Source organism: Cervus elaphus, chromosome 26 (genome assembly GCF_910594005.1).
Source record: "Cervus elaphus chromosome 26, mCerEla1.1, whole genome shotgun sequence".
In the NCBI taxonomy this organism is placed as follows: domain Eukaryota; kingdom Metazoa; phylum Chordata; class Mammalia; order Artiodactyla; family Cervidae; genus Cervus; species Cervus elaphus.
Genome location: NC_057840.1, coordinates 37,753,809 through 37,764,525, shown reverse-complemented (window position 1 = coordinate 37,764,525; position 10,717 = coordinate 37,753,809). Strand labels below are relative to the sequence as shown.

Below are 10,717 nucleotides of genomic sequence, written 5' to 3'. Positions count from 1 at the left end.
AAATAATTTTATCAATAACATCTTTCTAGATGTATGTATATGTATGTATATGTTAATATATGATATTTGTTTTTCTCTTTCTGAATCACTTCATTCTGTATAGTAGGCTCTAGGTTCATCCACTTTATTAGAACTGACTCAAAGCAGTCTTTTTCATGGCTGAGTAATATTCCATTGTATGTATGTATACAGTTTACAAAGAAGCTCTCTTACAATGGATAAGATAGGTTACTTTTTTCTACCCTAATTTTATAATGATGATAAATTATCATTCTACCATAATGATGATAAATTATGCTGCTGATTGCCTTCTAGTTGTCATACTAAGAAATGAATCAGTCTTGAATGATACTCCATTCATCTGTAAAATAGCAGTAGGTTCACTCAGAGACTTGCTCAGAATATTAAACATTATGCCCCAAATGCTTCCAAACCAGCTGGGGAAATGGATCCAAAAGTCACATTCTTATATCGGGAATGTGGTATGTATTTTAAAATGAGAGAGTCAGCTTGGCGCAGTGGCAGTATCGTAGCCAATGAGATTTATCCGGGGCGCGATTATTGCTAATTGAAAAAAAAACAAATGAGACCTCAGTCATAGGCTTGTGAGGGTAGTGGAGAATGAGATGCAAAGAAACTTGGGACCACTTTTTTGGTTTCTTACAAATTTGTGATGGATTACAAGGAGAAGGAAATGGCAACCCACTCCAGTATTCTTGCCTGGAGAATCCCAGGGATGGGGTCGCACAGAGTCGGACATGACTGAAGTGACTTAGCAGTAGCACAAGGAGAAGGGACTGACTACCCATTCCACTATTCTTGCCTGGGGAGTTCCATGGACAAAGGAGCCTGGAGGACTACAGTTCGTGGGGTCAAAAAGGGTAGAACATGACTGAGCAATCAACACTTTCACAAAGGATTACCAGAAGGCAGGCTTCCTTACACTTCTCGTGAAGTTCTTTTTAGGGGTAAGACACTAGGAAAATTGGACCCTTTACAGATGTCAACCTCTCTCTCCCTGCCCCTCCCTTTCCCTCCCCACCCCCTCAATACCTTCCCTCCCTGTTCACATTCCCTTCATTCCGTGCACAGAATGAAGTTCCAGGTGATAGCCAAATTTGAATCACGTTCCTGTCCCTTAGGACCAAATACTTTGCACCTGGCTCCACCTTTAAAACAATACCCTGCATGGAGTCCAAATGCTTTGATTAATATTTGTTGAACTAAAATATAAAGAGTTGGTTACAAAGGGGATCTGAGCCTTTGGGGCTCCTGACACATTTGCATTCATTTAATGCTATTTACTGGGTCTCTGGGCTCTGGTGCTGTTAGATGAAGACCAGCCAGCCTGGGGAAGAGTAATCCTGGTTGCCGTGCAGATGTGGAGCTACCAGAAGCCCAAAGGGCAACATGGAAAGAGAAGCTTGAGAAGTTTGAAACAGTTTCCCTCTCAGGTGGCTGTGTCACGTCTGCCTGGAACAACATACTCTTTCCACAGGTGAAAATTTAGATCCAAATTTCAGAATCCACTTGGGTAGATTTTAACACCTGCAGTAGGAACCATTTGTGCTCATTCAAAAATGTCCACTTTCTTCTGCAATTTTTTTCACCTCGTATAAAACATAGCCTTCCCTTGAGGGCCTCCCCCTTCTCACTGCTGAAGTCAGAGCTCAGTCCTGGCTTTTGCAACTGTATCCATGGAAGGTTTCCCTTTGTTGGGCTGGAGTTCCACCTAGAATGGGGAAGAATCCGCTGAAGCTGGCAGGCCGAATATCCTCTTCTGAACCTGTTATTTCTTTACTGATTCTGAGGTACACAGTTTTTCATATTAGTATCTCTGACACAGAGATGCTTATTTCCACCTGTGGCATCTTATATTCAATAAAATACAGTGTAATGACCAATACTTCCTTTTTTTAAAAATGAAAATGTTTACCCATTTATTTTACTTTTATTTATTTATTTGGCTGCTTCTGGTCTTAGTTGCAGCACATAGGATCTTCGTTGCATCATGGGGGATATTTCTGTTGTGAGCATGAACTCCTAGTTGCAGTGAAAGGGCTTAGTTGCTTGGCAGCATGTGAGATCTTAGTTCCCTGACTAGGGATTAAACCTGAGTTCCCTGCATTGCTAGGCAGATTCTTAGCCACTGGACCACCAGGGAAGTCCCATGACCCACACTTTCTGATAATGGCGGTAATGACATATCTTTAGATGTTCCTAAAATTATACTTGTGTGGTAGTTTGAGCATTTCATGGCATTTCCTTTCTTTGGGATTGGAATGAAAACTGACCTTTTCCAGTCCTGTGGCCACTGCTGAGTTTTCTAAATTTGCTGGCATATTGAGTGTAGCACTTTCACAGCATCAACTTTTAGGATTTGAAATAGCTCAACTGGAATTCCATCACCTCCACTAGCTTTGTTCGTAGTGATGCTTCCTAAGGCCCACTTGACTTCACGTTCCAGAATGTCTGGCTCTAGGTGAGTGATCACACCATTGTGATTATCTGGGTCTTGAAGATCTTTTTTGTACAGTTCTTCTGTGTATTCTTGCCACCTCTTCTTAATATCTTCTGCTTCTGTTAGGTCCATACCATTTCTGTCCTTTATTGAGCCCATCTTTGCATGAAATGTTCCCTTGGTATCTCTAATTTTCTTGAAGAGATCTCTAGTCTTTCCCATTCTATTGTTTCCTCTATTTCGCTGCACTGATCACTGAGGAAGGCTCGCTTATCTCTCCTTGCTATTCTTTGGAACTCTGCATTCAAATGGGTATATCTTTCCTTTTCTCCTTTGCTTTTGGCTTTTCTTCTTTTCACAGCTATTTGCAAGGCCTCCTCAGACAGCCATTTTGTTTTTTTGCATTTCTTTTTCTTGGGGATGGTCTTGATCCCTGTCTCCTGTACAGTGTCGCAAACTTCCATCCATAGTTCATCAGGCCTTCTGTCTATCAGATCTAGTCCCTTAAATCTATTTCTCACTTCCACTGTATAATTGTTAGGGATTCGATTTAGGTCATATTTGAATGGTCTAGTGGTTTTCCCCACTTTCTTCAATTTAAGTCTGAAGTTGGCAATAAAGATTTCATGATCTGAGCCACAGTCAGCTCCCAGTCTTGTTTTTGCTCACTGTATAGAGCTTCTCCATCTTTGGCTGCAAAGAATATAATCAGTCTGATTTCAGTGTTGACCATCTGGTGACGTCCATGTGTAGAGTCTTCTCTTGTCTAGTCAAGACTATGGTTTTTCCAGTGGTCATGTATGGATGTGAGAGTTGGACTATAAATAAGGCTGAGCGCCAAAGAATTGATGCTTTCAAACTGTGGTGTTGGAGAACACTCTTGAGAGCCCCTTGGACTGCAAGGAGATCCAACCAGTCCATCCTAAAGGAAATCAGTTCTGAATGTTCATTAGAAGGACTGTTGTTGAACCGAAACTCCAATACTTCGGCCACCTGCGCGAAGAGCTGACTCATTTGAAAAGACCCTGATGCTGGGAAGGATTGAAGGCAGGAGGAGAAAGGGATGACAGAGGATGAGATGGTTGGATGGCATCACCAACTCAATGGACATGAGTTTGAGTAAACTATGGGAGTTGGTAACGGACAGGGAGGCCCGGTGTGCTGCAATCCATGGGGTCGTGAAGAGTTGGTCATGACTGAGTGACTGAACTGAACTGAAAATTACACTGCAATCTATAGTTTCATGATATCTAAAGTTCCTACCTCTCAACAGCCGTCTGTGTCCTGTATATTCAGAGGCCTGTGATTCCCTATATGGCTTCTGATCCTCTTAAGGTCCTCTGACTTGATTAAGAGTATATAATGTTTGAGTCAAAAAAAGAGTTGGTTTTTCTGTTTTGTTTTTGAAGGCTAGCTTCCCATTGTTTGCCTATTATAGCCATCACATAAATAATGATAACTAATATTTAAATGGCACCCCACTTTGGTATTCTTGTTTGGGAAATCCGATGGACAGAGGAGCCTGGCAGGCTACAATCCATTAGGTCGCAAAAGAGTCAGACACAACTTAGCAACTAAACAACAAATATTTAGTGTTGACTTTGCAGCAGGCACTGTTGTATGCACTGGAATGGTATTAAGTCACTTAACCTTCACAAGAAAAGCTGTGGCTTTCCCAGTAGAGGAACAACATAAGGCAAGTACAATTATTAACTCCATTTAACAGAGGATTAAGTGGACCGTAAGAAGATCAAACCAGTCAATCTTAAAGGAAATCAGTCCTGAATATTCATTGGAAGAGCTGATGCTGAAGCTGAAACTCCAATAGTTTGGCCACCTGATGCAAAGAACTGACTCATTTGAAAAGACCCTGATGTTGGGAAAGATTGAAGGCAGGAAGAGAAGGGGATGACAGAGGATGAGATGGTTGGATGAACACCAACCAATGGTGATTCGATGGACATGAGTTTGAGCAAGTTCCAGGAGCTGGTGATGGACAGGGAAGCCTGGTGTGCTGCAGTCCATGGGGATGCAAAGAGTTGGACATGACTGAGCAACTGAACTGACTGAAGCGGAAGCTCAGAGAGGTTAAGCAATTGACCTTTATACCAAGTATTGGAACAGGGATTTCAACCCTGGGTCCATACTTTGAGCACATATCCTCGTCCCATAAAGATTTATGGTGACAGAATTGACTAGCACATCAGCTGCAAGAAGTCAAACTCAAAGCTAATATCATGCAAAGATTTCCACTGAGCATGGTATTAGCATATTATATGATTTGATTTATGATCTGAGATGTGAATTTTAGGGCTGTACAGAAAACTCAACAGGTTTTTACATCCAGCTGGGAAAAAAATATCATTGAGACATGTAGAGATAGACAGCAGGGCCAGGATGCAGAGGGTAAGAGTATAGTGACCACCTTTCTTTTAACTTCTCCTCTGCATGAATGTTCTTGCAAATTACCACACATCTGTGATTGCCTTCACTATCCAACCCTGTTATTCAGTTTTCCTCAGGGTTGTCTGGAAATAGGTGTTGCTTGTTTTTGAAGGTCAAACTCAACCTCCAAAGGCAAAGATTTATCATCACTGAAAACTTTTAGGAGAATAAACTGTAGTCTGCAGAGGTAGTTCTAAAAGAAGCTGTCTAAATTGCTTGAATAATGGCAACCTCATTGGGAAAAAGGATGTGTTTTCCTGGGTTGACTCCTGCAAGCATACACAGTCTCTGCAGATGTTTAAGTTATAACTACATATTTTAAAATATGGCTTTTTTTATCTTTAGAGCTCATGGTGATGGTGGTGGTGGTTTAGTCACTAAGTCATGTTTGACTCTTGTGACTCCATGGACTGTAGTCTGCCAGACTTCTCTGTTCGTGGGATATCCTAGGCAAGAATACTGGAGTGGGTTGCCATTTCCTTGGAATAAATGAAATTTCTGTCACTTGCTTGCATTCTTCATGGAAAATTACATACTAGATTTTCCTTTGGTTTTTAGCATTATAACTCTAAATCTACAGTAAGTAAGGATATAATTTGTTTTTCAATCCTAAAGTCCTATTTACACACAATTATTTTGCATCAAGATCATGCTATAAAATAATTCTCCCGAAAAAAGGGAAAATTCCAACTTACCCTATGAATAAAAAATAGCTTCTATTTGAATAATTGACCAGCATGTCAGCATTTTCTCTCTCTTTCTTGTTTAGCTTAATAATCTATCAACTAAGATTTCAAAGAGTTCAGTTAAAATGTTGATACATTTTTGGGACTTCCCTGGTGATCCAGTGGCTAAGACTCCAAGCTCCCAATGCAAGGGGCCAGAATTCAACCCCTGGTTAGGGAACTAGATCCCACATGCCACAGTGAAGAGTTTGCATGCCACAGCTAAAGATCCCCCATGCTGCAAGAAGACCTAGTGCAACCAAAGAAATAAATAAATGAAAATAAATTAAAACAACAACAACAACAAAATTTTCTCCTAAAAAAAGTTGATACATTTTTGTGGATTTCAAAAATGATTTTGTGTAGCGGTTAGCCCTGTTCTCAAGGTGCTCTTAGAGATACAAAGGATTCTCTTGGGACCAGATAGGGTCCATTCTTTCCTCTGGGCAGGAAATGGGGTTGGGATCACATTGGAATCTGCAATGGCTAGCTGAACATCAGAGTGTGGCCCAAACTCCCTTTCTTCTAGTGCCTGAAGGCATACAGTTACCCTTACATGTTAAGTGTATATTCTGGGATCCAAAAAATTTCGTAAGTCTCAAAAACATTTTTAAAAAACATTCAGTTTTCAGTCACTTTCATTCTTAAATTGGGCATAATTTTCAATCAAGTACACTTAAGCAAAAAAAAAAAGTTGTCAATTGTTAAGTGTATATTAAACCATTGTGCCAGGTATCAGAGTTGCATTTGGTCCTCAATTCTCTGCTTTGGAGCATTGGTTCTTGCTGTGAATCTAAACAACATTTTGGATTTTTCATACCCGCCTATGCAGGTTAGTAAATTAATTGTTTTTTTGTAATCATTGTATATTTAAAAAAATTTAGGATTCAATCAACTATCAATTTTATACAATTTTTATGAAATGCTTTAACTGTATGAATTACATAAATTTTTATATTAACTATAAATGCATGTGCATGCATGCTCAGTCTTTGTGACCCCATGGACTGTAGTCTACCAAGCTCCTCTATCCGTGGGATTTCTCCAGGCAAGCATACTGGAGTGGGTTGCCATTTCCTCCTCCAGGGGATCTTCCCCATCCAGGGATTGAACCCATGTCTCCTGTGTCTCCTTCACAAGCAGGAGGATTCTTTACCACTGAAGCACATGGTGAGCCCTGATCAAATTGTCCACCATCTCCTAAACTGCTTTTGCAACTCTTTAGGGAAGTGACCAATAGCTGGGAATTAAAAACAACTTTTGACACCTATTTTATTAAAAACTAAAAGGAATGTCTTTAAAAATAATTATTTATTTTATTAAATGCCAAAATAAAATACACACTTAATGGTACAATTTGGAGTATGCAAGGTATTTAAACAAAGAGACAGTCATTTCGTCTCTTCCGTCTCTGAACCAGCCTGAACACATAAAACATGAAGCACTTAAAGTTTCTTCTTCTACTTTTTTAATAAAAAGGATTAACTTTTTTTTAAAAAAGTAGACATATGACATACTGCAGCACAGGGTTCAGTAAGCACCATTTGTGCTTAGCTCTGCTTGAAAGTCATAAAAAGTTGAATTCCACACACGGGGACCCAGAGGCGAGGGTTACAGGATGTCATATCCGGTCAAGAAGGAAGCGTGGCCCTTGGTCAGGGTAAGAGAACCAAAAGAGCTGCACTGGGAGGTTGACACCCTTGACCATGAGGTCAGGCTTTAGTGGTTTGGGCTCTTCAAGAATATTTCAAAGTCGTTTTGGCAGAGAGCTAAAGTTTTTTATTTTTATGTTCTGGACTACATCCTTGGAAAGTTATCTGTTGTTTTTCCTGATGACTTATGCAGAGGCAGCATAAACACTTCCCTTCTGGAAAACAAGCTGGTGTTTTGCGTTAGTAGACATTACCCTGGGTCCCAGAGTTAAGGAACTGTTTAGAACCAAAAGGGGACCACAGGGTTATGGTCTGTACCTCCAGGACATTCATCATGAGGGATTTGCCCTCACTTCCACTGCAGGTTCTGGTAGGTGTTGATCTTTGGATGGCTGCTCCAATACCTGGCACCACACTGGGCCCCACTCACGTTTAGTTCTACTTTACTGATGAGGAAATTGAGGCTCAGAGAGTTACATCACTTGTCCAAGGCCTGATACTTGGAGTCTGATAGAGCCTGCCTTTGATTCTAGGTTTAACTCCAAATGCCATGTGTTCTCCATTGCATCACACTGACCCCCACAATCCGGTGCCAGAATTGTACCAGCTTGCGGGAAATGCAAGTATTTATCCCACATAAAAAGAAACTCTACCAGATATAGCTGTGGAGGGCAGAACAAGGTGAGAAAGGATTGAGGTGGGAATGGTGAAGAGGATTATAAACCCAGAGACTTAGATTCCAGGGCAGTTGTGTGCTATTAGGTGAATCACTTCACCTAATTGGACTCAGTCTCCCATTCGTCAGTCAAGAGTGTGATCATGGAGAGAGTAACATGGAAACATACATTACCACATGTAAAATAGATAGCCAATGGGAATTTGCTGTATAATTATAGGGGCTCTGAAACAACCTAGAGGAGTGGGATGGGGAGGGAGGCTCCTGAGGGAGGGGACATATGTATACCTATGGCTGATTCATGTTGATGTTTGGCAGAAACCAACACAATTCTGTAAAGCAGTTATCCTTCAATTAAAAAGTAATAAAAACAATAAAAAAGAGTGGGAGCAGTTTGGACTTTGGTCTAGTGGTTAAGACTCCCAGCTCCCACTGCAAAGGGCTCAGGTTTCATCCCTGTTGGGGAACTAAGATCCCACTTGCTGTGCTGAATGGCCAAAAAAAGAAAAAAAAGAATGTGAACAATAGAAGTAGAATTGCTAACATTTTCTGATTCTCATCAAGGAAGTTTGGAGGGAAAATCATATGAACTTGATCTTGAAGAGAGAAGTGAAGGAATGATGAAACGGCAGTTCAGATTAGGGGAGTAACTTAAGCTCCGAGATGAGTTCAGACGAGCTGTGTTCTTGGGGTCAGTAACAGACCTCATAAATTCATTCACAAAGCAAAGTACAGACAGTTTAGACAGAGGGTGAGAGCAATGCCAAAATAGAAAGGATTTGGAGGTCTATGTTTAGCCCTCTGGTTCTGGATCTCATCTCATCTGTTTTCCCTCCAGTTAAAAGTATCTTATCTTCTCTCTGAGATGGTGAATTGGAAATTTAATCATTTAATGATGAGAATTCTTACAATATAATGACATAAGAATTCCCTGGCAGTCCAGAAGTTAGGACTGTGTGCTTCCACTGAGGAGGACATGGGTTGGATCCCTGGGAAGGAAGCTAAAATCCTGCATGCCTTGCAGTCAAAGATATATGTATATGTCTATAATAACATACAGGGGACTTCCAGCTAATGCTTTTTCTTATAGACAAGGAAAGAGATCAAATACAGACTAGAGACTTGGGGAAACTCCGACGCATATGCTGAGTCATGAGGTTTGCGTTTATCTCCTCTTATCCTTGCTGGGTGTCCAATGCCATCCAAACAACAGTTTTGAAGAGCTGATTATACAGAGGATGTTATGGATAAAAGCAGCCCACAGCCAAATGAGTCATGCGGTAAAGGACAGTGAAACTGCCAGAGAAGAACTGTGGGGAAGTGAGTGATTAAACCAGGCCAGAAGGACTGGAAAAGGCTTTCCAGAGGAAGGAACAACTGAACTGTACCTTGAAGGAAAGGAATAAGGGGGAGGGAAAAGCCAGTGAGATGAAGGGAACAGCATGAGGAAAGGCATACCTTGCCCAAGCTGGTCACAGGAAGACGAGATCCCTGGAACACGGGCGTCCCGTGTCCATGACAGGGTCCATGGAAAGCTGGAGGAGGACTTAGACATACGTGACCTAAGGTTTCATAATGGCTCTACATGTTCTGAGCAAAAAATGTTCTGAATTTTAAAAACATGTTAATTACTATACCACATCACAAGACATAGCATGGAATTCTGGGAGTGTATCTGGGTTTGTTGGAACACTATAGTTGGAGGACAGAAAGAAATGGATTAAAGTGGCTGATTGAGTCAAACACCAAACCAAACACACTTATTGAGGCTAATAGGCTAAAAGAGGGGTGGGGAACTGAATATGGGGAGGATTAACTGTATATGGGCTTCATAAAAATTCCGGTATAAAATTATATTTTAAATTTATTGTATAGCACAGGGAACCGTATTCAACATTTGTGATAAACTGTAACAGAAAAAGAATAGACAAAAGAATATAGATATATACACGTGTATGCTGTGCTGTGCTTCGTTGCTCAGTCGTGTCTGACTCGTTTCAATCCCATGGACTGTAGGCGCCAGGCTCCTCTGTCCACGGGCTCCAGGCAAGAATACTGGAGTGGGTTGCCATGCCTCTTCCAGGGGATCTCCGCAACCCAGGGATCGAACCCAGGTTTCCTGCACTGGAGGTGGATTCTTCACCATCTGAGCCACCACAGAAGCCCATATATGTGTATATGTGTGTATATATATATATATATCAGTTCAGTTCAGTAACTCAGTCGTGTCCAACTCTTTGTGACCCCATGAACCGCAGCATGCCAGGCCTCCCTGTCCATCACCAACTCCAGGAGTCTACCCAAACCCATGTCCATTAAGTCAGTGATACCATCCAACCATCTCATCCTCTGTCGTCCCCTTATCCTCCTGTCATCAATCTTTCCCAGCATCAGGGTTTTTTTCAAATGAGTCAGCTCTTCGCATTAGGTGGCCAAAGTATTGGAGTTTCAGCTTTAGCATCAATCCTTCCAATGAACACCCAGGACTGATCTCCTTTAGGATGGACTGGTTGGATCTCCTTGCAGTCCAAGGGACTCTCAAGAGTCTTCTCTAACACCACAGTTCAAAAGCATCAATTCTTCGGTGCTCAGCTTTCTTTATAGTTCAACTCTCACATCCAAACATGACCACTGGAAAAACCATAGCCTTGACTAGATGGACCTTTGTTGGCAAAGTAATGTCTCAGCTTTTTAACATGCTATCTAGGTTGGTCATAACTTTCCTTCCAAGGAGTAAGCATCTTTTAATTTCATGGCT

The 10,717-nt window shown here is 41.2% G+C and overlaps 1 pseudogene; it reads left to right on the top strand.

The window, feature by feature from the left end:
* The first annotated feature begins 507 nt into the window (after nt 1-507).
* Nucleotides 508-671, top strand: LOC122684535 (annotated as a pseudogene).
* Nucleotides 672-10,717: the final 10,046 nt, after the last annotated feature.